The sequence below is a fragment of the Triturus cristatus genome, chromosome 12, assembly GCF_964204655.1.
Source record: "Triturus cristatus chromosome 12, aTriCri1.1, whole genome shotgun sequence".
NCBI classification, from domain to species: domain Eukaryota; kingdom Metazoa; phylum Chordata; class Amphibia; order Caudata; family Salamandridae; genus Triturus; species Triturus cristatus.
In genome coordinates, this window is record NC_140595.1 from 660,845,400 (window position 1) to 660,871,655 (window position 26,256).

The window sequence follows — 26,256 nt, forward strand, 5'->3', positions numbered from 1 at the left end:
TACCCCGGCTCTTAGGCAAATGAGGTTACTCCTCAAAACCCCACCCCCACTCACCATAAATATCCTTCTCTCCTGCTGTCCATTCAAATGATACAAGGTATCTTGTACATAGAGAGAAAGGGAGAATAGGCAGACTTGCTTCAAAGATTTGGTGACTTTGGATGGGTGGGTTGAATGAAGAAGTGAACCTGGTTTCTGGGAAAGGAGTATCGAGATGAAGATGAGGAAAAGTGAACATGGACCACATTCATAGGTTAGAGAAATACATTTAATAGGTTGAATGGTTTTGAAAAGTGAACTTCGAGCAGTAATTGTTGTTTTTTAAACTGCAAAGAAATTAAAAATGAATGTGGGATTGGAGGCACACTCTGAGCAGAAAAGCACCATAAGCTGCTATGGTGCAACTCAAGATGGTGAATAGAACCTTTAATATGATGATGCTCTTCTTTTGCTAGTTTTTTCGAGTCACCTTTTATTGTAAGTAGCTGATACAGCATTTTTTGCAGCTCTTCAGTTTATGGTTATCATGTGAGAACACTGTTTTCATCATATTTATTATTCTACAAATGTATTTTTAAATGCACTGATGTGGTGTTTGCATGAAATGCAAGATGGCACATCATGGAATGTTTAAACTGAGCATCGCGGAGGATATGTGATATTTGGCACCCAGAGGAGTAGGACACGTAGATCCTATAAGAAGTAAAGACTCTCTAGCAAGGGCCGTCCATACTCTGAGTTTAAACTTTACTTTTTGTGAAATGGTTTATGAAAAACAACACGGCTGCTCCAGGTGAGGCTCGAACTCAAAACCTCGGCATGGCTCAGTGCAAGTACTGCTGTATAAGTACCGCGCGCTAACCGATTGCGCCACTGGAGCTCTCTCTTTTCACATCTCCCCAGGTGAGCCATCTACAGCTGACCAAGTAGATGACAGACACTGCTCCATCATTCACTGTGCAAGATCGACTCACATGCTAGCATGTTATCATGACTATTAAAAATACAGTCCAAACGGAATAGATTCTATAATTGTCCTATAACATATGCTCTGTCTATTCAAAACCCCATAGAATTATATCTTGACAGTTCTGACAAAGTCTAGGGGAATCTTATGAATATTTGTAATTAGCACATAGTAAGAATTTCCCAAAAATGAAATGTAGGTCCCTGATTGGGGGAAGACGTGGAATGTGAGATCTTGCCTCAGCTGTTTTTTTCTTTTTTAGGTACAGTATATTGACACTTCAGTACCTTTTGTGAAGCAAGGTTTCAGATGGGGCTGTAGGGCAGACGAGGTGGCTGAGTGGTTAAGGCGATGGACTGCTAATCCATTGTGCTCTGCACGCGTGGGTTCGAATCCCACCTTCGTCGGAAAGCCATCAGAGTCTCTTTTGATGGCCAGCATTTCTTGTAGTATAATTACACTCTCTTTCAAGACAGAGCCAGGATCCGCTAGATGGGATCATCTGACTGTTCCATTTTAACAAATATGTCAAATAAAGTGAAGTATTTTGTGCGTAATAGAAATTAGATCTTTCATGGAGTTTCCAGAGGATTGCCTTTCACTCACTCCTGGCTTATTAACCAGTTTGGATAAATAGATTGATAAGAAAGCAGCTCTTACTCCTAAAGTTTAGGCCGTCTCAAATGAATGACTGTTAACATATGTCTGCCCCACAGAGACAGATCACTTCTAATAAGTGGGTTCTCTATATGTCACTGATTGCAGACATACTAACTAGAGCTATCGGTATGGTCTTGAATGCGAAAACTCTTATTTTCTCATATGAAAATGTAGTTTTTCATACTTCCAAAAAAAGTGCCTTAAGCATGGTCTTCAATGTGTGCGCGCACGTGGACATTCATATGCAACTACGTTTCCATACAGAGTCTCAAAATCATAGATATATTCATACCTCAGTAAGAATACATGTTGCAATTTACATCCTGTGTGCCGACTGGCCTTGTAGCTCAGTGGCAGAGCACTGGTCTTGTAAACCAGGGGTCATGAGTTCAAGCCTCATCAGGGCCTTTTTACATGAGTCTTTCTGTATGTTGTTTTCAAGTCATTCTTCCCTGGAGTCACACCTTGCTTTAGGATTGCTTATTGTCAAGCTTCCCTTTCCTGCTTTCATATTATCAAGAAAATATCATGAAGATCATTGAATTATAAATTATTGCCTCACCCCTTCCGATCGCCTGACGAACGCCTGACAAACGCCATTCTCACCCTGCCGGGCAAAGCCAAATAAGCCATGCATATTTACAGTTCCTTTGAAAGGCAGAGCGAGGACTAGGACCTCTGTTCCGACTGAATCTGCATCCACAGAAAGGATGTTATAAGGCCCTACAAATTTCACCAAGGAGATGTGAAAGTCTTCCCCCATAAAATACTTTTTTTCCCAGATACCCCGGCTCTTAGGCAAATGAGGTTACTCCTCAAAACCCCACCCCCACTCACCATAAATATCCTTCTCTCCTGCTGTCCATTCAAATGATACAAGGTATCTTGTACATAGAGAGAAAGGGAGAATAGGCAGACTTGCTTCAAAGATTTGGTGACTTTGGATGGGTGGGTTGAATGAAGAAGTGAACCTGGTTTCTGGGAAAGGAGTATCGAGATGAAGATGAGGAAAAGTGAACATGGACCACATTCATAGGTTAGAGAAATACATTTAATAGGTTGAATGGTTTTGAAAAGTGAACTTCGAGCAGTAATTGTTGTTTTTTAAACTGCAAAGAAATTAAAAATGAATGTGGGATTGGAGGCACACTCTGAGCAGAAAAGCACCATAAGCTGCTATGGTGCAACTCAAGATGGTGAATAGAACCTTTAATATGATGATGCTCTTCTTTTGCTAGTTTTTTCGAGTCACCTTTTATTGTAAGTAGCTGATACAGCATTTTTTGCAGCTCTTCAGTTTATGGTTATCATGTGAGAACACTGTTTTCATCATATTTATTATTCTACAAATGTATTTTTAAATGCACTGATGTGGTGTTTGCATGAAATGCAAGATGGCACATCATGGAATGTTTAAACTGAGCATCGCGGAGGATATGTGATATTTGGCACCCAGAGGAGTAGGACACGTAGATCCTATAAGAAGTAAAGACTCTCTAGCAAGGGCCGTCCATACTCTGAGTTTAAACTTTACTTTTTGTGAAATGGTTTATGAAAAACAACACGGCTGCTCCAGGTGAGGCTCGAACTCACAACCTCGGCATGGCTCAGTGCAAGTACTGCTGTATAAGTACCGCGCGCTAACCGATTGCGCCACTGGAGCTCTCTCTTTTCACATCTCCCCAGGTGAGCCATCTACAGCTGACCAAGTAGATGACAGACACTGCTCCATCATTCACTGTGCAAGATCGACTCACATGCTAGCATGTTATCATGACTATTAAAAATACAGTCCAAACGGAATAGATTCTCTAATTGTCCTATAACATATGCTCTGTCAATTCAAAACCCCATAGAATTATATCTTGACAGTTCTGACAAAGTCTAGGGGAATCTTATGAATATTTGTAATTAGCACATAGTAAGAATTTCCCAAAAATGAAATGTAGGTCCCTGATTGGGGGAAGACGTGGAATGTGAGATCTTGCCTCAGCTGTTTTTTTCTTTTTTAGGTACAGTATATTGACACTTCAGTACCTTTTGTGAAGCAAGGTTTCAGATGGGGCTGTAGGGCAGACGAGGTGGCCGAGTGGTTAAGGCGATGGACTGCTAATCCATTGTGCTCTGCACGCGTGGGTTCGAATCCCACCTTCGTCGGAAAGCCATCAGAGTCTCTTTTGATGGCCAGCATTTCTTGAAGTATAATTACACTCTCTTTCAAGACAAAGCCAGGATCCGCTAGATGGGATCATCTGACTGTTCCATTTTAACAAATATGTCAAATAAAGTGAAGTATTTTGTGCGTAATAGAAATTAGATCTTTCATGGAGTTTCCAGAGGATTGCCTTTCACTCACTCCTGGCTTATTAACCAGTTTGGATAAATAGATTGATAAGAAAGCAGCTCTTACTCCTAAAGTTTAGGCCGTCTCAAATGAATGACTGTTAACATATGTCTGCCCCACAGAGACAGATCACTTCTAATAAGTGGGTTCTCTATATGTCACTGATTGCAGACATACTAACTAGAGCTATCGGTATGGTCTTGAATGCGAAAACTCTTATTTTCTCATATGAAAATGTAGTTTTTCATACTTCCAAAAAAAGTGCCTTAAGCATGGTCTTCAATGTGTGCGCGCACGTGGACATTCATATGCAACTACGTTTCCATACAGAGTCTCAAAATCATAGATATATTCATACCTCAGTAAGAATACATGTTGCAATTTACATTCTGCGTGCAGACTGGCCTTGTAGCTCAGTGGCAGAGCACTGGTCTTGTAAACCAGGGGTCATGAGTTCAAGCCTCATCAGGGCCTTTTTACATGAGTCTTTCTGTATGTTGTTTTCAAGTCATTCTTCCCTGGAGTCACACCTTGCTTTAGGATTGCTTATTGCCAAGCTTCCCTTTCCTGCTTTCATATTATCAAGAAAATATCATGAAGATCATTGAATTATAAATTATTGCCTCACCCCTTCCGATCGCCTGACGAACGCCATTCTCACCCTGCCGGGCAAGCCCTGCCGGGCAAAGCCAAATAAGCCATGCATATTTACAGTTCCTTTGAAAGGCAGAGCGAGGACTAGGACCTCTGTTCCGACTGAATCTGCATCCACAGAAAGGATGTTATAAGGCCCTACAAATTTCACCAAGGAGATGTGAAAGTCTTCCTCCATAAAATACTTTTTTTCCCAGATACCCCGGCTCTTAGGCAAATGAGGTTACTCCTCAAAACCCCACCCCCACTCACCATAAATATCCTTCTCTCCTGCTGTCCATTCAAATGATACAAGGTATCTTGTACATAGAGAGAAAGGGAGAATAGGCAGACTTGCTTCAAAGATTTGGTGACTTTGGATGGGTGGGATGAATGAAGAAGTGAACCTGGTTTCTGGGAAAGGAGTATCGAGATGAAGATGAGGAAAAGTGAACATGGACCACATTCATAGGTTAGAGAAATACATTTAATAGGTTGAATGGTTTTGAAAAGTGAACTTCGAGCAGTAATTGTTGTTTTTTAAACTGCAAAGAAATTAAAAATGAATGTGGGATTGGAGGCACACTCTGAGCAGAAAAGCACCATAAGCTGCTATGGTGCAACTCAAGATGGTGAATAGAACCTTTAATATGATGATGCTCTTCTTTTGCTAGTTTTTTCGAGTCACCTTTTATTGTAAGTAGCTGATACAGCATTTTTTGCAGCTCTTCAGTTTATGGTTATCATGTGAGAACACTGTTTTCATCATATTTATTATTCTACAAATGTATTTTTAAATGCACTGATGTGGTGTTTGCATGAAATGCAAGATGGCACATCATGGAATGTTTAAACTGAGCATCGCGGAGGATATGTGATATTTGGCACCCAGAGGAGTAGGACACGTAGATCCTATAAGAAGTAAAGACTCTCTAGCAAGGGCCGTCCATATTCTGAGTTTAAACTTTACTTTTTGTGAAATGGTTTATGAAAAACAACACGGCTGCTCCAGGTGAGGCTTGAACTCACAACCTCGGCATGGCTCAGTGCAAGTACTGCTGTATAAGTACCGGGCGCTAACCGATTGCACCACTGGAGCTCTCTCTTTTCACATCTCCCCAGGTGAGCCATCTACAGCTGACCAAGTAGATGACAGACACTGCTCCATCATTCACTGTGCAAGATCGACTCACATGCTAGCATGTTATCATGACTATTAAAAATACAGTCCAAACGGAATAGATTCTATAATTGTCCTATAACATATGCTCTGTCAATTCAAAACCCCATAGAATTATATCTTGACAGTTCTGACAAAGTCTAGGGGAATCTTATGAATATTTGTAATTAGCACATAGTAAGAATTTCCCAAAAATGAAATGTAGGTCCCTGATTGGGGGAAGACGTGGAATGTGAGATCTTGCCTCAGCTGTTTTTTTCTTTTTTAGGTACAGTATATTGACACTTCAGTACCTTTTGTGAAGCAAGGTTTCAGATGGGGCTGTAGGGCAGACGAGGTGGCCGAGTGGTTAAGGCGATGGACTGCTAATCCATTGTGCTCTGCACGCGTGGGTTCGAATCCCACCTTTGTCGGAAAGCCATCAGAGTCTCTTTTGATGGCCAGCATTTCTTGAAGTATAATTACACTCTCTTTCAAGACAGAGCCAGGATCCGCTAGATGGGATCATCTGACTGTTCCATTTTAACAAATATGTCAAATAAAGTGAAGTATTTTGTGCGTAATAGAAATTAGATCTTTCATGGAGTTTCCAGAGGATTGCCTTTCACTCACTCCTGGCTTATTAACCAGTTTGGATAAATAGATTGATAAGAAAGCAGCTCTTACTCCTAAAGTTTAGGCCGTCTCAAATGAATGACTGTTAACATATGTCTGCCCCACAGAGACAGATCACTTCTAATAAGTGGGTTCTCTATATGTCACTGATTGCAGACATACTAACTAGAGCTATCGGTATGGTCTTGAATGCGAAAACTCTTATTTTCTCATATGAAAATGTAGTTTTTCATACTTCCAAAAAAAGTGCCTTAAGCATGGTCTTCAATGTGTGCGCGCACGTGGACATTCATATGCAACTACGTTTCCATACAGAGTCTCAAAATCATAGATATATTCATACCTCAGTAAGAATACATGTTGCAATTTACATTCTGCGTGCAGACTGGCCTTGTAGCTCAGTGGCAGAGCACTGGTCTTGTAAACCAGGGGTCATGAGTTCAAGCCTCATCAGGGCCTTTTTACATGAGTCTTTCTGTATGTTGTTTTCAAGTCATTCTTCCCTGGAGTCACACCTTGCTTTAGGATTGCTTATTGCCAAGCTTCCCTTTCCTGCTTTCATATTATCAAGAAAATATCATGAAGATCATTGAATTATAAATTATTGCCTCACCCCTTCCGATCGCCTGACGAACGCCTGACAAACGCCATTCTCACCCTGGCGGGCAAGCCCTGCCGGGCAAAGCCAAATAAGCCATGCATATTTACAGTTCCTTTGAAAGGCAGAGCGAGGACTAGGACCTCTGTTCCGACTGAATCTGCATCCACAGAAAGGATGTTATAAGGCCCTACAAATTTCACCAAGGAGATGTGAAAGTCTTCCCCCATAAAATACTTTTTTTCCCAGATACCCCGGCTCTTAGGCAAATGAGGTTACTCCTCAAAACCCCACCCCCACTCACCATAAATATCCTTCTCTCCTGCTGTCCATTCAAATGATACAAGGTATCTTGTACATAGAGAGAGAGGGAGAATAGGCAGACTTGCTTCAAAGATTTGGTGACTTTGGATGGGTGGGATGAATGAAGAAGTGAACCTGGTTTCTGGGAAAGGAGTATCGAGATGAAGATGAGGAAAAGTGAACATGGACCACATTCATAGGTTAGAGAAATACATTTAATAGGTTGAATGGTTTTGAAAAGTGAACTTCGAGCAGTAATTGTTGTTTTTTAAACTGCAAAGAAATTAAAAATGAATGTGGGATTGGAGGCACACTCTGAGCAGAAAAGCACCATAAGCTGCTATGGTGCAACTCAAGATGGTGAATAGAACCTTTAATATGATGATGCTCTTCTTTTGCTAGTTTTTTCGAGTCACCTTTTATTGTAAGTAGCTGATACAGCATTTTTTGCAGCTCTTCAGTTTATGGTTATCATGTGAGAACACTGTTTTCATCATATTTATTATTCTACAAATGTATTTTTAAATGCACTGATGTGGTGTTTGCATGAAATGCAAGATGGCACATCATGGAATGTTTAAACTGAGCATCGCGGAGGATATGTGATATTTGGCACCCAGAGGAGTAGGACACGTAGATCCTATAAGAAGTAAAGACTCTCTAGCAAGGGCCGTCCATACTCTGAGTTTAAACTTTACTTTTTGTGAAATGGTTTATGAAAAACAACACGGCTGCTCCAGGTGAGGCTCGAACTCACAACTTCGGCATGGCTCAGTGCAAGTACTGCTGTATAAGTACCGCGCGCTAACCGATTGCGCCACTGGAGCTCTCTCTTTTCACATCTCCCCAGGTGAGCCATCTACAGCTGACCAAGTAGATGACAGACACTGCTCCATCATTCACTGTGCAAGATCGACTCACATGCTAGCATGTTATCATGACTATTAAAAATACAGTCCAAACGGAATAGATTCTATAATTGTCCTATAACATATGCTCTGTCAATTCAAAACCCCATAGAATTATATCTTGACAGTTCTGACAAAGTCTAGGGGAATCTTATGAATATTTGTAATTAGCACATAGTAAGAATTTCCCAAAAATGAAATGTAGGTCCCTGATTGGGGGAAGACATGGAATGTGAGATCTTGCCTCAGCTGTTTTTTTCTTTTTTAGGTACAGTATATTGACACTTCAGTACCTTTTGTGAAGCAAGGGTTCAGATGGGGCTGTAGGGCAGACGAGGTGACCGAGTGGTTAAGGCGATGAACTGCTAATCCATTGTGCTCTGCACGCGTGGGTTCGAATCCCACCTTCGTCGGAAAGCCATCAGAGTCTCTTTTGATGGCCAGCATTTCTTGTAGTATAATTACACTCTCTTTCAAGACAGAGCCAGGATCCGCTAGATGGGATCATCTGACTGTTCCATTTTAACAAATATGTCAAATAAAGTGAAGTATTTTGTGCGTAATAGAAATTAGATCTTTCATGGAGTTTCCAGAGGATTGCCTTTCACTCACTCCTGGCTTATTAACCAGTTTGGATAAATAGATTGATAAGAAAGCAGCTCTTACTCCTAAAGTTTAGGCCGTCTCAAATGAATGACTGTTAACATATGTCTGCCCCACAGAGACAGATCACTTCTAATAAGTGGGTTCTCTATATGTCACTGATTGCAGACATACTAACTAGAGCTATCGGTATGGTCTTGAATGCGAAAACTCTTATTTTCTCATATGAAAATGTAGTTTTTCATACTTCCAAAAAAAGTGCCTTAAGCATGGTCTTCAATGTGTGCGCGCACGTGGACATTCATATGCAACTACGTTTCCATACAGAGTCTCAAAATCATAGATCTATTCATACCTCAGTAAGAATACATGTTGCAATTTACATCCTGTGTGCCGACTGGCCTTGTAGCTCAGTGGCAGAGCACTGGTCTTGTAAACCAGGGGTCATGAGTTCAAGCCTCATCAGGGCCTTTTTACATGAGTCTTTCTGTATGTTGTTTTCAAGTCATTCTTCCCTGGAGTCACACCTTGCTTTAGGATTGCTTATTGTCAAGCTTCCCTTTCCTGCTTTCATATTATCAAGAAAATATAATGAAGATCATTGAATTATAAATTATTGCCTCACCCCTTCCGATCGCCTGACGAACGCCTGACAAACGCCATTCTCACCCTGGCGGGCAAGCCCTGCCGGGCAAAGCCAAATAAGCCATGCATATTTACAGTTCCTTTGAAAGGCAGAGCGAGGACTAGGACCTCTGTTCCGACTGAATCTGCATCCACAGAAAGGATGTTATAAGGCCCTACAAATTTCACCAAGGAGATGTGAAAGTCTTCCCCCATAAAATACTTTTTTTCCCAGATACCCCGGCTCTTAGGCAAATGAGGTTACTCCTCAAAACCCCACCCCCACTCACCATAAATATCCTTCTCTCCTGCTGTCCATTCAAATGATACAAGGTATCTTGTACATAGAGAGAAAGGGAGAATAGGCAGACTTGCTTCAAAGATTTGGTGACTTTGGATGGGTGGGATGAATGAAGAAGTGAACCTGGTTTCTGGGAAAGGAGTATCGAGATGAAGATGAGGAAAAGTGAACATGGACCACATTCATAGGTTAGAGAAATACATTTAATAGGTTGAATGGTTTTGAAAAGTGAACTTCGAGCAGTAATTGTTGTTTTTTAAACTGCAAAGAAATTAAAAATGAATGTGGGATTGGAGGCACACTCTGAGCAGAAAAGCACCATAAGCTGCTATGGTGCAACTCAAGATGGTGAATAGAACCTTTAATATGATGATGCTCTTCTTTTGCTAGTTTTTTCGAGTCACCTTTTATTGTAAGTAGCTGATACAGCATTTTTTGCAGCTCTTCAGTTTATGGTTATCATGTGAGAACACTGTTTTCATCATATTTATTATTCTACAAATGTATTTTTAAATGCACTGATGTGGTGTTTGCATGAAATGCAAGATGGCACATCATGGAATGTTTACACTGAGCATCGCGGAGGATATGTGATATTTGGCACCCAGAGGAGTAGGACACGTAGATCCTATAAGAAGTAAAGACTCTCTAGCAAGGGCCGTCCATACTCTGAGTTTAAACTTTACTTTTTGTGAAATGGTTTATGAAAAACAACACGGCTGCTCCAGGTGAGGCTCGAACTCACAACCTCGGCATGGCTCAGTGCAAGTACTGCTGTATAAGTACCGCGCGCTAACCGATTGCGCCACTGGAGCTCTCTCTTTTCACATCTCCCCAGGTGAGCCATCTACAGCTGACCAAGTAGATGACAGACACTGCTCCATCATTCACTGTGCAAGATCGACTCACATGCTAGCATGTTATCATGACTATTAAAAATACAGTCCAAACGGAATAGATTCTATAATTGTCCTATAACATATGCTCTGTCTATTCAAAACCCCATAGAATTATATCTTGACAGTTCTGACAAAGTCTAGGGGAATCTTATGAATATTTGTAATTAGCACATAGTAAGAATTTCCCAAAAATGAAATGTAGGTCCCTGATGGGGGAAGACGTGGAATGTGAGATCTTGCCTCAGCTGTTTTTTTCTTTTTTAGGTACAGTATATTGACACTTCAGTACCTTTTGTTAAGCAAGGTTTCAGATGGGGCTGTGGGGCAGACGAGGTGGCCGAGTGGTTAAGGCGATGGACTGCTAATCCATTGTGCTCTGCACGCGTGGGTTCGAATCCCACCTTCGTCGGAAAGCCATCAGGGTCTCTTTTGATGGCCAGCATTTCTTGTAGTATAATTACACTCTCTTTCAAGACAGAGCCAGGATCCGCTAGATGGGATCATCTGACTGTTCCATTTTAACAAATATGTCAAATAAAGTGAAGTATTTTGTGCGTAATAGAAATTAGATCTTTCATGGAGTTTCCAGAGGATTGCCTTTCACTCACTCCTGGCTTATTAACCAGTTTGGATAAATAGATTGATAAGAAAGCAGCTCTTACTCCTAAAGTTTAGGCCGTCTCAAATGAATGACTGTTAACATATGTCTGCCCCACAGAGACAGATCACTTCTAATAAGTGGGTTCTCTATATGTCACTGATTGCAGACATACTAACTAGAGCTATCGGTATGGTCTTGAATGCGAAAACTCTTATTTTCTCATATGAAAATGTAGTTTTTCATACTTCCAAAAAAAGTGCCTTAAGCATGGTCTTCAATGTGTGCGCGCACGTGGACATTCATATGCAACTACGTTTCCATACAGAGTCTCAAAATCATAGATATATTCATACCTCAGTAAGAATACATGTTGCAATTTACATCCTGTGTGCTGACTGGCCTTGTAGCTCAGTGGCAGAGCACTGGTCTTGTAAACCAGGGGTCATGAGTTCAAGCCTCATCAGGGCCTTTTTACATGAGTCTTTCTGTATGTTGTTTTCAAGTCATTCTTCCCTGGAGTCACACCTTGCTTTAGGATTGCTTATTGTCAAGCTTCCCTTTCCTGCTTTCATATTATCAAGAAAATATCATGAAGATCATTGAATTATAAATTATTGCCTCACCCCTTCCGATCGCCTGACGAACGCCTGACAAACGCCATTCTCACCCTGCCGGGCAAGCCCTGCCGGGCAAAGCCAAATAAGCCATGCATATTTACAGTTCCTTTGAAAGGCAGAGCGAGGACTAGGACCTCTGTTCCGACTGAATCTGCATCCACAGAAAGGATGTTATAAGGCCCTACAAATTTCACCAAGGAGATGTGAAAGTCTTCCCCCATAAAATACTTTTTTTCCCAGATACCCCGGCTCTTAGGCAAATGAGGTTACTCCTCAAAACCCCACCCCCACTCACCATAAATATCCTTCTCTCCTGCTGTCCATTCAAATGATACAAGGTATCTTGTACATAGAGAGAAAGGGAGAATAGGCAGACTTGCTTCAAAGATTTGGTGACTTTGGATGGGTGGGTTGAATGAAGAAGTGAACCTGGTTTCTGGGAAAGGAGTATCGAGATGAAGATGAGGAAAAGTGAACATGGACCACATTCATAGGTTAGAGAAATACATTTAATAGGTTGAATGGTTTTGAAAAGTGAACTTCGAGCAGTAATTGTTGTGTTTTAAACTGCAAAGAAATTAAAAATGAATGTGGGATTGGAGGCACACTCTGAGCAGAAAAGCACCATAAGCTGCTATGGTGCAACTCAAGATGGTGAATAGAACCTTTAATATGATGATGCTCTTCTTTTGCTAGTTTTTTCGAGTCACCTTTTATTGTAAGTAGCTGATACAGCATTTTTTGCAGCTCTTCAGTTTATGGTTATCATGTGAGAACACTGTTTTCATCATATTTATTATTCTACAAATGTATTTTTAAATGCACTGATGTGGTGTTTGCATGAAATGCAAGATGGCACATCATGGAATGTTTAAACTGAGCATCGCGGAGGATATGTGATATTTGGCACCCAGAGGAGTAGGACACGTAGATCCTATAAGAAGTAAAGACTCTCTAGCAAGGGCCGTCCATACTCTGAGTTTAAACTTTACTTTTTGTGAAATGGTTTATGAAAAACAACACGGCTGCTCCAGGTGAGGCTCGAACTCACAACCTCGGCATGGCTCAGTGCAAGTACTGCTGTATAAGTACCGCGCGCTAACCGATTGCGCCACTGGAGCTCTCTCTTTTCACATCTCCCCAGGTGAGCCATCTACAGCTGACCAAGTAGATGACAGACACTGCTCCATCATTCACTGTGCAAGATCGACTCACATGCTAGCATGTTATCATGACTATTAAAAATACAGTCCAAACGGAATAGATTCTATAATTGTCCTATAACATATGCTCTGTCTATTCAAAACCCCATAGAATTATATCTTGACAGTTCTGACAAAGTCTAGGGGAATCTTATGAATATTTGTAATTAGCACATAGTAAGAATTTCCCAAAAATGAAATGTAGGTCCCTGATTGGGGGAAGACGTGGAATGTGAGATCTTGCCTCAGCTGTTTTTTTCTTTTTTAGGTACAGTATATTGACACTTCAGTACCTTTTGTGAAGCAAGGTTTCAGATGGGGCTGTAGGGCAGACGAGGTGGCCGAGTGGTTAAGGCGATGGACTGCTAATCCATTGTGCTCTGCACGCGTGGGTTCGAATCCCACCTTCGTCGGAAAGCCATCAGAGTCTCTTTTGATGGCCAGCATTTCTTGTAGTATAATTACACTCTCTTTCAAGACAGAGCCAGGATCCGCTAGATGGGATCATCTGACTGTTCCATTTTAACAAATATGTCAAATAAAGTGAAGTATTTTGTGCGTAATAGAAATTAGATCTTTCATGGAGTTTCCAGAGGATTGCCTTTCACTCACTCCTGGCTTATTAACCAGTTTGGATAAATAGATTGATAAGAAAGCAGCTCTTACTCCTAAAGTTTAGGCCGTCTCAAATGAATGACTGTTAACATATGTCTGCCCCACAGAGACAGATCACTTCTAATAAGTGGGTTCTCTATATGTCACTGATTGCAGACATACTAACTAGAGCTATCGGTATGGTCTTGAATGCGAAAACTCTTATTTTCTCATATGAAAATGTAGTTTTTCATACTTCCAAAAAAAGTGCCTTAAGCATGGTCTTCAATGTGTGCGCGCACGTGGACATTCATATGCAACTACGTTTCCATACAGAGTCTCAAAATCATAGATATATTCATACCTCAGTAAGAATACATGTTGCAATTTACATCCTGCGTGCAGACTGGCCTTGTAGCTCAGTGGCAGAGCACTGGTCTTGTAAACCAGGGGTCATGAGTTCAAGCCTCATCAGGGCCTTTTTACATGAGTCTTTCTGTATGTTGTTTTCAAGTCATTCTTCCCTGGAGTCACACCTTGCTTTAGGATTGCTTATTGCCAAGCTTCCCTTTCCTGCTTTCATATTATCAAGAAAATATCATGAAGATCATTGAATTATAAATTATTGCCTCACCCCTTCCGATCGCCTGACGAACGCCATTCTCACCCTGCCGGGCAAAGCCAAATAAGCCATGCATATTTACAGTTCCTTTGAAAGGCAGAGCGAGGACTAGGACCTCTGTTCCGACTGAATCTGCATCCACAGAAAGGATGTTATAAGGCCCTACAAATTTCACCAAGGAGATGTGAAAGTCTTCCCCCATAAAATACTTTTTTTCCCAGATACACCGGCTCTTAGGCAAATGAGGTTACTCCTCAAAACCCCACCCCCACTCACCATAAATATCCTTCTCTCCTGCTGTCCATTCAAATGATACAAGGTATCTTGTACATAGAGAGAAAGGGAGAATAGGCAGACTTGCTTCAAAGATTTGGTGACTTTGGATGGGTGGGATGAATGAAGAAGTGAACCTGGTTTCTGGGAAAGGAGTATCGAGATGAAGATGAGGAAAAGTGAACATGGACCACATTCATAGGTTAGAGAAATACATTTAATAGGTTGAATGGTTTTGAAAAGTGAACTTCGAGCAGTAATTGTTGTTTTTTAAACTGCAAAGAAATTAAAAATGAATGTGGGATTGGAGGCACACTCTGAGCAGAAAAGCACCATAAGCTGCTATGGTGCAACTCAAGATGGTGAATAGAACCTTTAATATGATGATGCTCTTCTTTTGCTAGTTTTTTCGAGTCACCTTTTATTGTAAGTAGCTGATACAGCATTTTTTGCAGCTCTTCAGTTTATGGTTATCATGTGAGAACACTGTTTTCATCATATTTATTATTCTACAAATGTATTTTTAAATGCACTGATGTGGTGTTTGCATGAAATGCAAGATGGCACATCATGGAATGTTTAAACTGAGCATCGCGGAGGATATGTGATATTTGGCACCCAGAGGAGTAGGACACGTAGATCCTATAAGAAGTAAAGACTCTCTAGCAAGGGCCGTCCATACTCTGAGTTTAAACTTTACTTTTTGTGAAATGGTTTATGAAAAACAACACGGCTGCTCCAGGTGAGGCTTGAACTCACAACCTCGGCATGGCTCAGTGCAAGTACTGCTGTATAAGTACCGTGCGCTAACCAATTGCGCCACTGGAGCTCTCTCTTTTCACATCTCCCCAGGTGAGCCATCTACAGCTGACCAAGTAGATGACAGACACTGCTCCATCATTCACTGTGCAAGATCGACTCACATGCTAGCATGTTATCATGACTATTAAAAATACAGTCCAAACGGAATAGATTCTCTAATTGTCCTATAACATATGCTCTGTCAATTCAAAACCCCATAGAATTATATCTTGACAGTTCTGACAAAGTCTAGGGGAATCTTATGAATATTTGTAATTAGCACATAGTAAGAATTTCCCAAAAATGAAATGTAGGTCCCTGATTGGGGGAAGACGTGGAATGTGAGATCTTGCCTCAGCTGTTTTTTTCTTTTTTAGGTACAGTATATTGACACTTCAGTACCTTTTGTGAAGCAAGGTTTCAGATGGGGCTGTAGGGCAGACGAGGTGGCCGAGTGGTTAAGGCGATGGACTGCTAATCCATTGTGCTCTGCACGCGTGGGTTCGAATCCCACCTTCGTCGGAAAGCCATCAGAGTCTCTTTTGATGGCCAGCATTTCTTGAAGTATAATTACACTCTCTTTCAAGACAAAGCCAGGATCCGCTAGATGGGATCATCTGACTGTTCCATTTTAACAAATATGTCAAATAAAGTGAAGTATTTTGTGCGTAATAGAAATTAGATCTTTCATGGGGTTTCCAGAGGATTGCCTTTCACTCACTCCTGGCTTATTAACCAGTTTGGATAAATAGATTGATAAGAAAGCAGCTCTTACTCCTAAAGTTTAGGCCGTCTCAAATGAATGACTGTTAACATATGTCTGCCCCACAGAGACAGATCACTTCTAATAAGTGGGTTCTCTATATGTCACTGATTGCAGACATACTAACTAGAGCTATCGGTATGGTCTTGAATGCGAAAACTCTTATTTTCTCATATGAAAATGTAGTTTTTCATACTTCCAAAAAAAGTGCCTTAAGCATGGTCTTCAATGTGTGCGCGCACGTGGACATTCATATGCAACTACGTTTCCATACAGAGTCTCAAAATCATAGATATATTCATACCTCAGTAAGAATACATGTTGCAATTTACATTCTGCGTGCAGACTGGCCTTGTAGCTCAGTGGCAGAGCACTGGTCTTGTAAACCAGGGGTCATGAGTTCAAGCCTCATCAGGGCCTTTTTACATGAGTCTTTCTGTATGTTGTTTTCAAGTCATTCTTCCCTGGAGTCACACCTTGCTTTAGGATTGCTTATTGCCAAGCTTCCCTTTCCTGCTTTCATATTATCAAGAAAATATCATGAAGATCATTGAATTATAAATTATTGCCTCACCCCTTCCGATCGCCTGACGAACGCCATTCTCACCCTGGCGGGCAAGCCCTGCCGGGCAAAGCCAAATAAGCCATGCATATTTACAGTTCCTTTGAAAGGCAGAGCGAGGACTAGGACCTCTGTTCCGACTGAATCTGCATCCACAGAAAGGATGTTATAAGGCCCTACAAATTTCACCAAGGAGATGTGAAAGTCTTCCCCCATAAAATACTTTTTTTCCCAGATACCCCGGCTCTTAGGCAAATGAGGTTACTCCTCAAAACCCCACCCCCACTCACCATAAATATCCTTCTCTCCTGCTGTCCATTCAAATGATACAAGGTATCTTGTACATAGAGAGAAAGGGAGAATAGGCAGACTTGCTTCAAAGATTTGGTGACTTTGGATGGGTGGGATGAATGAAGAAGTGAACCTGGTTTCTGGGAAAGGAGTATCGAGATGAAGATGAGGAAAAGTGAACATGGACCACATTCATAGGTTAGAGAAATACATTTAATAGGTTGAATGGTTTTGAAAAGTGAACTTCGAGCAGTAATTGTTGTTTTTTAAACTGCAAAGAAATTAAAAATGAATGTGGGATTGGAGGCACACTCTGAGCAGAAAAGCACCATAAGCTGCTATGGTGCAACTCAAGATGGTGAATAGAACCTTTAATATGATGATGCTCTTCTTTTGCTAGTTTTTTCGAGTCACCTTTTATTGTAAGTAGCTGATACAGCATTTTTTGCAGCTCTTCAGTTTATGGTTATCATGTGAGAACACTGTTTTCATCATATTTATTATTCTACAAATGTATTTTTAAATGCACTGATGTGGTGTTTGCATGAAATGCAAGATGGCACATCATGGAATGTTTAAACTGAGCATCGCGGAGGATATGTGATATTTGGCACCCAGAGGAGTAGGTCACGTAGATCCTATAAGAAGTAAAGACTCTCTAGCAAGGGCCGTCCATACTCTGAGTTTAAACTTTACTTTTTGTGAAATGGTTTATGAAAAACAACACGGCTGCTCCAGGTGAGGCTCGAACTCACAACCTCAGCATGGCTCAGTGCAAGTACTGCTGTATAAGTACCGCGCGCTAATCGATTGCGCCACTGGAGCTCTCTTTTTTCACATTTCCCCAGGTGAGCCATCTACAGCTGACCAAGTAGATGACAGACACTGCTCCATCATTCACTGTGCAAGATCGACTCACATGCTAGCATGTTATCATGACTATTAAAAATACAGTCCAAACGGAATAGATTCTATAATTGTCCTATAACATATGCTCTGTCAATTCAAAACCCCATAGAATTATATCTTGACAGTTCTGACAAAGTCTAGGGGAATCTTATGAATATTTGTAATTAGCACATAGTAAGAATTTCCCAAAAATGAAATGTAGGTCCCTGATTGGGGGAAGACGTGGAATGTGAGATCTTGCCTCAGCTGTTTTTTTCTTTTTTAGGTACAGTATATTGACACTTCAGTACCTTTTGTGAAGCAAGGTTTCAGATGGGGCTGTAGGGCAGACGAGGTGGCCGAGTGGTTAAGGCGATGGACTGCTAATCCATTGTGCTCTGCACGCGTGGGTTCGAATCCCACCTTTGTCGGAAAGCCATCAGAGTCTCTTTTGATGGCCAGCATTTCTTGAAGTATAATTACACTCTCTTTCAAGACAGAGCCAGGATCCGCTAGATGGGATCATCTGACTGTTCCATTTTAACAAATATGTCAAATAAAGTGAAGTATTTTGTGCGTAATAGAAATTAGATCTTTCATGGAGTTTCCAGAGGATTGCCTTTCACTCACTCCTGGCTTATTAACCAGTTTGGATAAATAGATTGATAAGAAAGCAGCTCTTACTCCTAAAGTTTAGGCCGTCTCAAATGAATGACTGTTAACATATGTCTGCCCCACAGAGACAGATCACTTCTAATAAGTGGGTTCTCTATATGTCACTGATTGCAGACATACTAACTAGAGCTATCGGTATGGTCTTGAATGCGAAAACTCTTATTTTCTCATATGAAAATGTAGTTTTTCATACTTCCAAAAAAAGTGCCTTAAGCATGGTCTTCAATGTGTGCGCGCACGTGGACATTCATATGCAACTACGTTTCCATACAGAGTCTCAAAATCATAGATATATTCATACCTCAGTAAGAATACATGTTGCAATTTACATCCTGCGTGCAGACTGGCCTTGTAGCTCAGTGGCAGAGCACTGGTCTTGTAAACCAGGGGTCATGAGTTCAAGCCTCATCAGGGCCTTTTTACATGAGTCTTTCTGTATGTTGTTTTCAAGTCATTCTTCCCTGGAGTCACACCTTGCTTTAGGATTGCTTATTGCCAAGCTTCCCTTTCCTGCTTTCATATTATCAAGAAAATATCATGAAGATCATTGAATTATAAATTATTGCCTCACCCCTTCCGATCGCCTGACGAACGCCATTCTCACCCTGCCGGGCAAGCCCTGCCGGGCAAAGCCAAATAAGCCATGCATATTTACAGTTCCTTTGAAAGGCAGAGCGAGGACTAGGACCTCTGTTCCGACTGAATCTGCATCCACAGAAAGGATGTTATAAGGCCCTACAAATTTCACCAAGGAGATGTGAAAGTCTTCCCCCATAAAATACTTTTTTTCCCAGATACACCGGCTCTTAGGCAAATGAGGTTACTCCTCAAAACCCCACCCCCACTCACCATAAATATCCTTCTCTCCTGCTGTCCATTCAAATGATACAAGGTATCTTGTACATAGAGAGAAAGGGAGAATAGGCAGACTTGCTTCAAAGATTTGGTGACTTTGGATGGGTGGGATGAATGAAGAAGTGAACCTGGTTTCTGGGAAAGGAGTATCGAGATGAAGATGAGGAAAAGTGAACATGGACCACATTCATAGGTTAGAGAAATACATTTAATAGGTTGAATGGTTTTGAAAAGTGAACTTCGAGCAGTAATTGTTGTTTTTTAAACTGCAAAGAAATTAAAAATGAATGTGGGATTGGAGGCACACTCTGAGCAGAAAAGCACCATAAGCTGCTATGGTGCAACTCAAGATGGTGAATAGAACCTTTAATATGATGATGCTCTTCTTTTGCTAGTTTTTTCGAGTCACCTTTTATTGTAAGTAGCTGATACAGCATTTTTTGCAGCTCTTCAGTTTATGGTTATCATGTGAGAACACTGTTTTCATCATATTTATTATTCTACAAATGTATTTTTAAATGCACTGATGTGGTGTTTGCATGAAATGCAAGATGGCACATCATGGAATGTTTAAACTGAGCATCGCGGAGGATATGTGATATTTGGCACCCAGAGGAGTAGGACACGTAGATCCTATAAGAAGTAAAGACTCTCTAGCAAGGGCCGTCCATACTCTGAGTTTAAACTTTACTTTTTGTGAAATGGTTTATGAAAAACAACACGGCTGCTCCAGGTGAGGCTTGAACTCACAACCTCGGCATGGCTCAGTGCAAGTACTGCTGTATAAGTACCGTGCGCTAACCAATTGCGCCACTGGAGCTCTCTCTTTTCACATCTCCCCAGGTGAGCCATCTACAGCTGACCAAGTAGATGACAGACACTGCTCCATCATTCACTGTGCAAGATCGACTCACATGCTAGCATGTTATCATGACTATTAAAAATACAGTCCAAACGGAATAGATTCTCTAATTGTCCTATAACATATGCTCTGTCAATTCAAAACCCCATAGAATTATATCTTGACAGTTCTGACAAAGTCTAGGGGAATCTTATGAATATTTGTAATTAGCACATAGTAAGAATTTCCCAAAAATGAAATGTAGGTCCCTGATTGGGGGAAGACGTGGAATGTGAGATCTTGCCTCAGCTGTTTTTTTCTTTTTTAGGTACAGTATATTGACACTTCAGTACCTTTTGTGAAGCAAGGTTTCAGATGGGGCTGTAGGGCAGACGAGGTGGCCGAGTGGTTAAGGCGATGGACTGCTAATCCATTGTGCTCTGCACGCGTGGGTTCGAATCCCACCTTCGTCGGAAAGCCATCAGAGTCTCTTTTGATGGCCAGCATTTCTTGAAGTATAATTACACTCTCTTTCAAGACAAAGCCAGGATCCGCTAGATGGGATCATCTGACTGTTCCATTTTAACAAATATGTCAAATAAAGTGAAGTATTTTGTGCGTAATAGAAATTAGATCTTTCATGGGGTTTCCAGAGGATTGCCTTTCACTCACTCCTGGCTTATTAACCAGTTTGGATAAATAGATTGATAAGAAAGCAGCTCTTACTCCTAAAGTTTAGGCCGTCTCAAATGAATGACTGTTAACATATGTCTGCCCCACAGAGACAGATCACTTCTAATAAGTGGGTTCTCTATATGTCACTGATTGCAGACATACTAACTAGAGCTATCGGTATGGTCTTGAATGCGAAAACTCTTATTTTCTCATATGAAAATGTAGTTTTTCATACTTCCAAAAAAAGTGCCTTAAGCATGGTCTTCAATGTGTGCGCGCACGTGGACATTCATATGCAACTACGTTTCCATACAGAGTCTCAAAATCATAGATATATTCATACCTCAGTAAGAATACATGTTGCAATTTACATTCTGCGTGCAGACTGGCCTTGTAGCTCAGTGGCAGAGCACTGGTCTTGTAAACCAGGGGTCATGAGTTCAAGCCTCATCAGGGCCTTTTTACATGAGTCTTTCTGTATGTTGTTTTCAAGTCATTCTTCCCTGGAGTCACACCTTGCTTTAGGATTGCTTATTGCCAAGCTTCCCTTTCCTGCTTTCATATTATCAAGAAAATATCATGAAGATCATTGAATTATAAATTATTGCCTCACCCCTTCCGATCGCCTGACGAACGCCATTCTCACCCTGGCGGGCAAGCCCTGCCGGGCAAAGCCAAATAAGCCATGCATATTTACAGTTCCTTTGAAAGGCAGAGCGAGGACTAGGACCTCTGTTCCGACTGAATCTGCATCCACAGAAAGGATGTTATAAGGCCCTACAAATTTCACCAAGGAGATGTGAAAGTCTTCCCCCATAAAATACTTTTTTTCCCAGATACCCCGGCTCTTAGGCAAATGAGGTTACTCCTCAAAACCCCACCCCCACTCACCATAAATATCCTTCTCTCCTGCTGTCCATTCAAATGATACAAGGTATCTTGTACATAGAGAGAAAGGGAGAATAGGCAGACTTGCTTCAAAGATTTGGTGACTTTGGATGGGTGGGATGAATGAAGAAGTGAACCTGGTTTCTGGGAAAGGAGTATCGAGATGAAGATGAGGAAAAGTGAACATGGACCACATTCATAGGTTAGAGAAATACATTTAATAGGTTGAATGGTTTTGAAAAGTGAACTTCGAGCAGTAATTGTTGTTTTTTAAACTGCAAAGAAATTAAAAATGAATGTGGGATTGGAGGCACACTCTGAGCAGAAAAGCACCATAAGCTGCTATGGTGCAACTCAAGATGGTGAATAGAACCTTTAATATGATGATGCTCTTCTTTTGCTAGTTTTTTCGAGTCACCTTTTATTGTAAGTAGCTGATACAGCATTTTTTGCAGCTCTTCAGTTTATGGTTATCATGTGAGAACACTGTTTTCATCATATTTATTATTCTACAAATGTATTTTTAAATGCACTGATGTGGTGTTTGCATGAAATGCAAGATGGCACATCATGGAATGTTTAAACTGAGCATCGCGGAGGATATGTGATATTTGGCACCCAGAGGAGTAGGTCACGTAGATCCTATAAGAAGTAAAGACTCTCTAGCAAGGGCCGTCCATACTCTGAGTTTAAACTTTACTTTTTGTGAAATGGTTTATGAAAAACAACACGGCTGCTCCAGGTGAGGCTCGAACTCACAACCTCAGCATGGCTCAGTGCAAGTACTGCTGTATAAGTACCGCGCGCTAATCGATTGCGCCACTGGAGCTCTCTTTTTTCACATTTCCCCAGGTGAGCCATCTACAGCTGACCAAGTAGATGACAGACACTGCTCCATCATTCACTGTGCAAGATCGACTCACATGCTAGCATGTTATCATGACTATTAAAAATACAGTCCAAACGGAATAGATTCTATAATTGTCCTATAACATATGCTCTGTCAATTCAAAACCCCATAGAATTATATCTTGACAGTTCTGACAAAGTCTAGGGGAATCTTATGAATATTTGTAATTAGCACATAGTAAGAATTTCCCAAAAATGAAATGTAGGTCCCTGATTGGGGGAAGACGTGGAATGTGAGATCTTGCCTCAGCTGTTTTTTTCTTTTTTAGGTACAGTATATTGACACTTCAGTACCTTTTGTGAAGCAAGGTTTCAGATGGGGCTGTAGGGCAGACGAGGTGGCCGAGTGGTTAAGGCGATGGACTGCTAATCCATTGTGCTCTGCACGCGTGGGTTCGAATCCCACCTTCGTCGGAAAGCCATCAGAGGCTCTTTTGATGGCCAGCATTTCTTGTAGTATAATTACACTCTCTTTCAAGACAGAGCCAGGATCCGCTAGATGGGATCATCTGACTGTTCCATTTTAACAAATATGTCAAATAAAGTGAAGTATTTTGTGCGTAATAGAAATTAGATATTTCATGGAGTTTCCAGAGGATTGCCTTTCACTCACTCCTGGCTTATTAACCAGTTTGGATAAATAGATTGATAAGAAAGCAGCTCTTACTCCTAAAGTTTAGGCCGTCTCAAATGAATGACTGTTAACATATGTCTGCCCCACAGAGACAGATCACTTCTAATAAGTGGGTTCTCTATATGTCACTGATTGCAGACATACTAACTAGAGCTATCGGTATGGTCTTGAATGCGAAAACTCTTATTTTCTCATATGAAAATGTAGTTTTTCATACTTCCAAAAAAAGTGCCTTAAGCATGGTCTTCAATGTGTGCGCGCACGTGGACATTCATATGCAACTACGTTTCCATACAGAGTCTCAAAATCATAGATATATTCATACCTCAGTAAGAATACATGTTGCAATTTACATCCTGTGTGCCGACTGGCCTTGTAGCTCAGTGGCAGAGCACTGGTCTTGTAAACCAGGGGTCATGAGTTCAAGCCCCATCAGGGCCTTTTTACATGAGTCTTTCTGTATGTTGTTTTCAAGTCATTCTTCCCTGGAGTCACACCTTGCTTTAGGATTGCTTATTGCCAAGCTTCCCTTTCCTGCTTTCATATTATCAAGAAAATATCATGAAGATCATTGAATTATAAATTATTGCCTCACCCCTTCCGATCGCCTGACGAACGCCATTCTCACCCTGCCGGGCAAGCCCTGCCGGGCAAAGCCAAATAAGCCATGCATATTTACAGTTCCTTTGAAAGGCAGAGCGAGGACTAGGACCTCTGTTCCGACTGAATCTGCATCCACAGAAAGGATGTTATAAGGCCCTACAAATTTCACCAAGGAGATGTGAAAGTCTTCCTCCATAAAATACTTTTTTTCCCAGATACCCCGGCTCTTAGGCAAATGAGGTTACTCCTCAAAACCCCACCCCCACTCACCATAAATATCCTTCTCTCCTGCTGTCCATTCAAATGATACAAGGTATCTTGTACATAGAGAGAAAGGGAGAATAGGCAGACTTGCTTCAAAGATTTGGTGACTTTGGATGGGTGGGATGAATGAAGAAGTGAACCTGGTTTCTGGGAAAGGAGTATCGAGATGAAGATGAGGAAAAGTGAACATGGACCACATTCATAGGTTAGAGAAATACATTTAATAGGTTGAATGGTTTTGAAAAGTGAACTTCGAGCAGTAATTGTTGTTTTTTAAACTGCAAAGAAATTAAAAATGAATGTGGGATTGGAGGCACACTCTGAGCAGAAAAGCACCATAAGCTGCTATGGTGCAACTCAAGATGGTGAATAGAACCTTTAATATGATGATGCTCTTCTTTTGCTAGTTTTTTCGAGTCACCTTTTATTGTAAGTAGCTGATACAGCATTTTTTGCAGCTCTTCAGTTTATGGTTATCATGTGAGAACACTGTTTTCATCATATTTATTATTCTACAAATGTATTTTTAAATGCACTGATGTGGTGTTTGCATGAAATGCAAGATGGCACATCATGGAATGTTTAAACTGAGCATCGCGGAGGATATGTGATATTTGGCACCCAGAGGAGTAGGACACGTAGATCCTATAAGAAGTAAAGACTCTCTAGCAAGGGCCGTCCATACTCTGAGTTTAAACTTTACTTTTTGTGAAATGGTTTATGAAAAACAACACGGCTGCTCCAGGTGAGGCTTGAACTCACAACCTCGGCATGGCTCAGTGCAAGTACTGCTGTATAAGTACCGGGCGCTAACCGATTGCACCACTGGAGCTCTCTCTTTTCACATCTCCCCAGGTGAGCCATCTACAGCTGACCAAGTAGATGACAGACACTGCTCCATCATTCACTGTGCAAGATCGACTCACATGCTAGCATGTTATCATGACTATTAAAAATACAGTCCAAACGGAATAGATTCTATAATTGTCCTATAACATATGCTCTGTCAATTCAAAACCCCATAGAATTATATCTTGACAGTTCTGACAAAGTCTAGGGGAATCTTATGAATATTTGTAATTAGCACATAGTAAGAATTTCCCAAAAATGAAATGTAGGTCCCTGATTGGGGGAAGACGTGGAATGTGAGATCTTGCCTCAGCTGTTTTTTTCTTTTTTAGGTACAGTATATTGACACTTCAGTACCTTTTGTGAAGCAAGGTTTCAGATGGGGCTGTAGGGCAGACGAGGTGGCCGAGTGGTTAAGGCGATGGACTGCTAATCCATTGTGCTCTGCACGCGTGGGTTCGAATCCCACCTTTGTCGGAAAGCCATCAGAGTCTCTTTTGATGGCCAGCATTTCTTGAAGTATAATTACACTCTCTTTCAAGACAGAGCCAGGATCCGCTAGATGGGATCATCTGACTGTTCCATTTTAACAAATATGTCAAATAAAGTGAAGTATTTTGTGCGTAATAGAAATTAGATCTTTCATGGAGTTTCCAGAGGATTGCCTTTCACTCACTCCTGGCTTATTAACCAGTTTGGATAAATAGATTGATAAGAAAGCAGCTCTTACTCCTAAAGTTTAGGCCGTCTCAAATGAATGACTGTTAACATATGTCTGCCCCACAGAGACAGATCACTTCTAATAAGTGGGTTCTCTATATGTCACTGATTGCAGACATACTAACTAGAGCTATCGGTATGGTCTTGAATGCGAAAACTCTTATTTTCTCATATGAAAATGTAGTTTTTCATACTTCCAAAAAAAGTGCCTTAAGCATGGTCTTCAATGTGTGCGCGCACGTGGACATTCATATGCAACTACGTTTCCATACAGAGTCTCAAAATCATAGATATATTCATACCTCAGTAAGAATACATGTTGCAATTTACATTCTGCGTGCAGACTGGCCTTGTAGCTCAGTGGCAGAGCACTGGTCTTGTAAACCAGGGGTCATGAGTTCAAGCCTCATCAGGGCCTTTTTACATGAGTCTTTCTATATGTTGTTTTCAAGTCATTCTTCCCTGGAGTCACACCTTGCTTTAGGATTGCTTAT

The 26,256-nt window shown here is 41.0% G+C and overlaps 25 non-coding genes across 25 annotated transcripts; 19 read left to right on the forward strand and 6 right to left on the reverse strand.

Moving 5' to 3' along the window:
- The first annotated feature begins 1,963 nt into the window (after positions 1 to 1,963).
- Positions 1,964 to 2,035, forward strand: TRNAT-UGU (transfer RNA threonine (anticodon UGU)). The gene has a single exon. It is a non-coding gene; the product is annotated as a tRNA-Thr (tRNA).
- A 1,160-nt stretch (positions 2,036 to 3,195) lies between these two features.
- On the reverse strand, positions 3,196 to 3,290 carry TRNAI-UAU (transfer RNA isoleucine (anticodon UAU)). Its single transcript has 2 exons — positions 3,253 to 3,290; positions 3,196 to 3,231 (listed from the first exon to the last, which is right to left on the reverse strand). It is a non-coding gene; the product is annotated as a tRNA-Ile (tRNA).
- Positions 3,291 to 3,702: 412 nt separating this feature from the next.
- TRNAS-GCU (transfer RNA serine (anticodon GCU)) lies at positions 3,703 to 3,784 on the forward strand. The gene has a single exon. It is a non-coding gene; the product is annotated as a tRNA-Ser (tRNA).
- Positions 3,785 to 4,373: 589 nt separating this feature from the next.
- Positions 4,374 to 4,445, forward strand: TRNAT-UGU (transfer RNA threonine (anticodon UGU)). The gene has a single exon. It is a non-coding gene; the product is annotated as a tRNA-Thr (tRNA).
- A 1,670-nt stretch (positions 4,446 to 6,115) lies between these two features.
- TRNAS-GCU (transfer RNA serine (anticodon GCU)) lies at positions 6,116 to 6,197 on the forward strand. Its single transcript has one exon. It is a non-coding gene; the product is annotated as a tRNA-Ser (tRNA).
- A 589-nt stretch (positions 6,198 to 6,786) lies between these two features.
- Positions 6,787 to 6,858, forward strand: TRNAT-UGU (transfer RNA threonine (anticodon UGU)). The gene has a single exon. It is a non-coding gene; the product is annotated as a tRNA-Thr (tRNA).
- A 1,174-nt stretch (positions 6,859 to 8,032) lies between these two features.
- TRNAI-UAU (transfer RNA isoleucine (anticodon UAU)) lies at positions 8,033 to 8,127 on the reverse strand. Its single transcript has 2 exons — positions 8,090 to 8,127; positions 8,033 to 8,068 (listed from the first exon to the last, which is right to left on the reverse strand). It is a non-coding gene; the product is annotated as a tRNA-Ile (tRNA).
- A 1,083-nt stretch (positions 8,128 to 9,210) lies between these two features.
- On the forward strand, positions 9,211 to 9,282 carry TRNAT-UGU (transfer RNA threonine (anticodon UGU)). Its single transcript has one exon. It is a non-coding gene; the product is annotated as a tRNA-Thr (tRNA).
- Positions 9,283 to 10,456: 1,174 nt separating this feature from the next.
- On the reverse strand, positions 10,457 to 10,551 carry TRNAI-UAU (transfer RNA isoleucine (anticodon UAU)). The gene is made up of 2 exons: positions 10,514 to 10,551; positions 10,457 to 10,492 (listed from the first exon to the last, which is right to left on the reverse strand). It is a non-coding gene; the product is annotated as a tRNA-Ile (tRNA).
- A 411-nt stretch (positions 10,552 to 10,962) lies between these two features.
- Positions 10,963 to 11,044, forward strand: TRNAS-GCU (transfer RNA serine (anticodon GCU)). The gene has a single exon. It is a non-coding gene; the product is annotated as a tRNA-Ser (tRNA).
- Positions 11,045 to 11,633: 589 nt separating this feature from the next.
- On the forward strand, positions 11,634 to 11,705 carry TRNAT-UGU (transfer RNA threonine (anticodon UGU)). Its single transcript has one exon. It is a non-coding gene; the product is annotated as a tRNA-Thr (tRNA).
- A 1,174-nt stretch (positions 11,706 to 12,879) lies between these two features.
- Positions 12,880 to 12,974, reverse strand: TRNAI-UAU (transfer RNA isoleucine (anticodon UAU)). Its single transcript has 2 exons — positions 12,937 to 12,974; positions 12,880 to 12,915 (listed from the first exon to the last, which is right to left on the reverse strand). It is a non-coding gene; the product is annotated as a tRNA-Ile (tRNA).
- A 412-nt stretch (positions 12,975 to 13,386) lies between these two features.
- TRNAS-GCU (transfer RNA serine (anticodon GCU)) lies at positions 13,387 to 13,468 on the forward strand. The gene has a single exon. It is a non-coding gene; the product is annotated as a tRNA-Ser (tRNA).
- Positions 13,469 to 14,057: 589 nt separating this feature from the next.
- TRNAT-UGU (transfer RNA threonine (anticodon UGU)) lies at positions 14,058 to 14,129 on the forward strand. The gene has a single exon. It is a non-coding gene; the product is annotated as a tRNA-Thr (tRNA).
- A 1,149-nt stretch (positions 14,130 to 15,278) lies between these two features.
- TRNAI-UAU (transfer RNA isoleucine (anticodon UAU)) lies at positions 15,279 to 15,373 on the reverse strand. Its single transcript has 2 exons — positions 15,336 to 15,373; positions 15,279 to 15,314 (listed from the first exon to the last, which is right to left on the reverse strand). It is a non-coding gene; the product is annotated as a tRNA-Ile (tRNA).
- Positions 15,374 to 15,785: 412 nt separating this feature from the next.
- Positions 15,786 to 15,867, forward strand: TRNAS-GCU (transfer RNA serine (anticodon GCU)). The gene has a single exon. It is a non-coding gene; the product is annotated as a tRNA-Ser (tRNA).
- A 589-nt stretch (positions 15,868 to 16,456) lies between these two features.
- Positions 16,457 to 16,528, forward strand: TRNAT-UGU (transfer RNA threonine (anticodon UGU)). Its single transcript has one exon. It is a non-coding gene; the product is annotated as a tRNA-Thr (tRNA).
- Positions 16,529 to 18,198: 1,670 nt separating this feature from the next.
- TRNAS-GCU (transfer RNA serine (anticodon GCU)) lies at positions 18,199 to 18,280 on the forward strand. Its single transcript has one exon. It is a non-coding gene; the product is annotated as a tRNA-Ser (tRNA).
- Positions 18,281 to 18,869: 589 nt separating this feature from the next.
- Positions 18,870 to 18,941, forward strand: TRNAT-UGU (transfer RNA threonine (anticodon UGU)). Its single transcript has one exon. It is a non-coding gene; the product is annotated as a tRNA-Thr (tRNA).
- A 1,163-nt stretch (positions 18,942 to 20,104) lies between these two features.
- TRNAI-UAU (transfer RNA isoleucine (anticodon UAU)) lies at positions 20,105 to 20,199 on the reverse strand. Its single transcript has 2 exons — positions 20,162 to 20,199; positions 20,105 to 20,140 (listed from the first exon to the last, which is right to left on the reverse strand). It is a non-coding gene; the product is annotated as a tRNA-Ile (tRNA).
- Positions 20,200 to 20,611: 412 nt separating this feature from the next.
- TRNAS-GCU (transfer RNA serine (anticodon GCU)) lies at positions 20,612 to 20,693 on the forward strand. The gene has a single exon. It is a non-coding gene; the product is annotated as a tRNA-Ser (tRNA).
- A 589-nt stretch (positions 20,694 to 21,282) lies between these two features.
- Positions 21,283 to 21,354, forward strand: TRNAT-UGU (transfer RNA threonine (anticodon UGU)). The gene has a single exon. It is a non-coding gene; the product is annotated as a tRNA-Thr (tRNA).
- A 1,670-nt stretch (positions 21,355 to 23,024) lies between these two features.
- On the forward strand, positions 23,025 to 23,106 carry TRNAS-GCU (transfer RNA serine (anticodon GCU)). The gene has a single exon. It is a non-coding gene; the product is annotated as a tRNA-Ser (tRNA).
- A 2,331-nt stretch (positions 23,107 to 25,437) lies between these two features.
- TRNAS-GCU (transfer RNA serine (anticodon GCU)) lies at positions 25,438 to 25,519 on the forward strand. Its single transcript has one exon. It is a non-coding gene; the product is annotated as a tRNA-Ser (tRNA).
- Positions 25,520 to 26,108: 589 nt separating this feature from the next.
- On the forward strand, positions 26,109 to 26,180 carry TRNAT-UGU (transfer RNA threonine (anticodon UGU)). Its single transcript has one exon. It is a non-coding gene; the product is annotated as a tRNA-Thr (tRNA).
- The last annotated feature ends 76 nt before the right edge of the window (positions 26,181 to 26,256 follow it).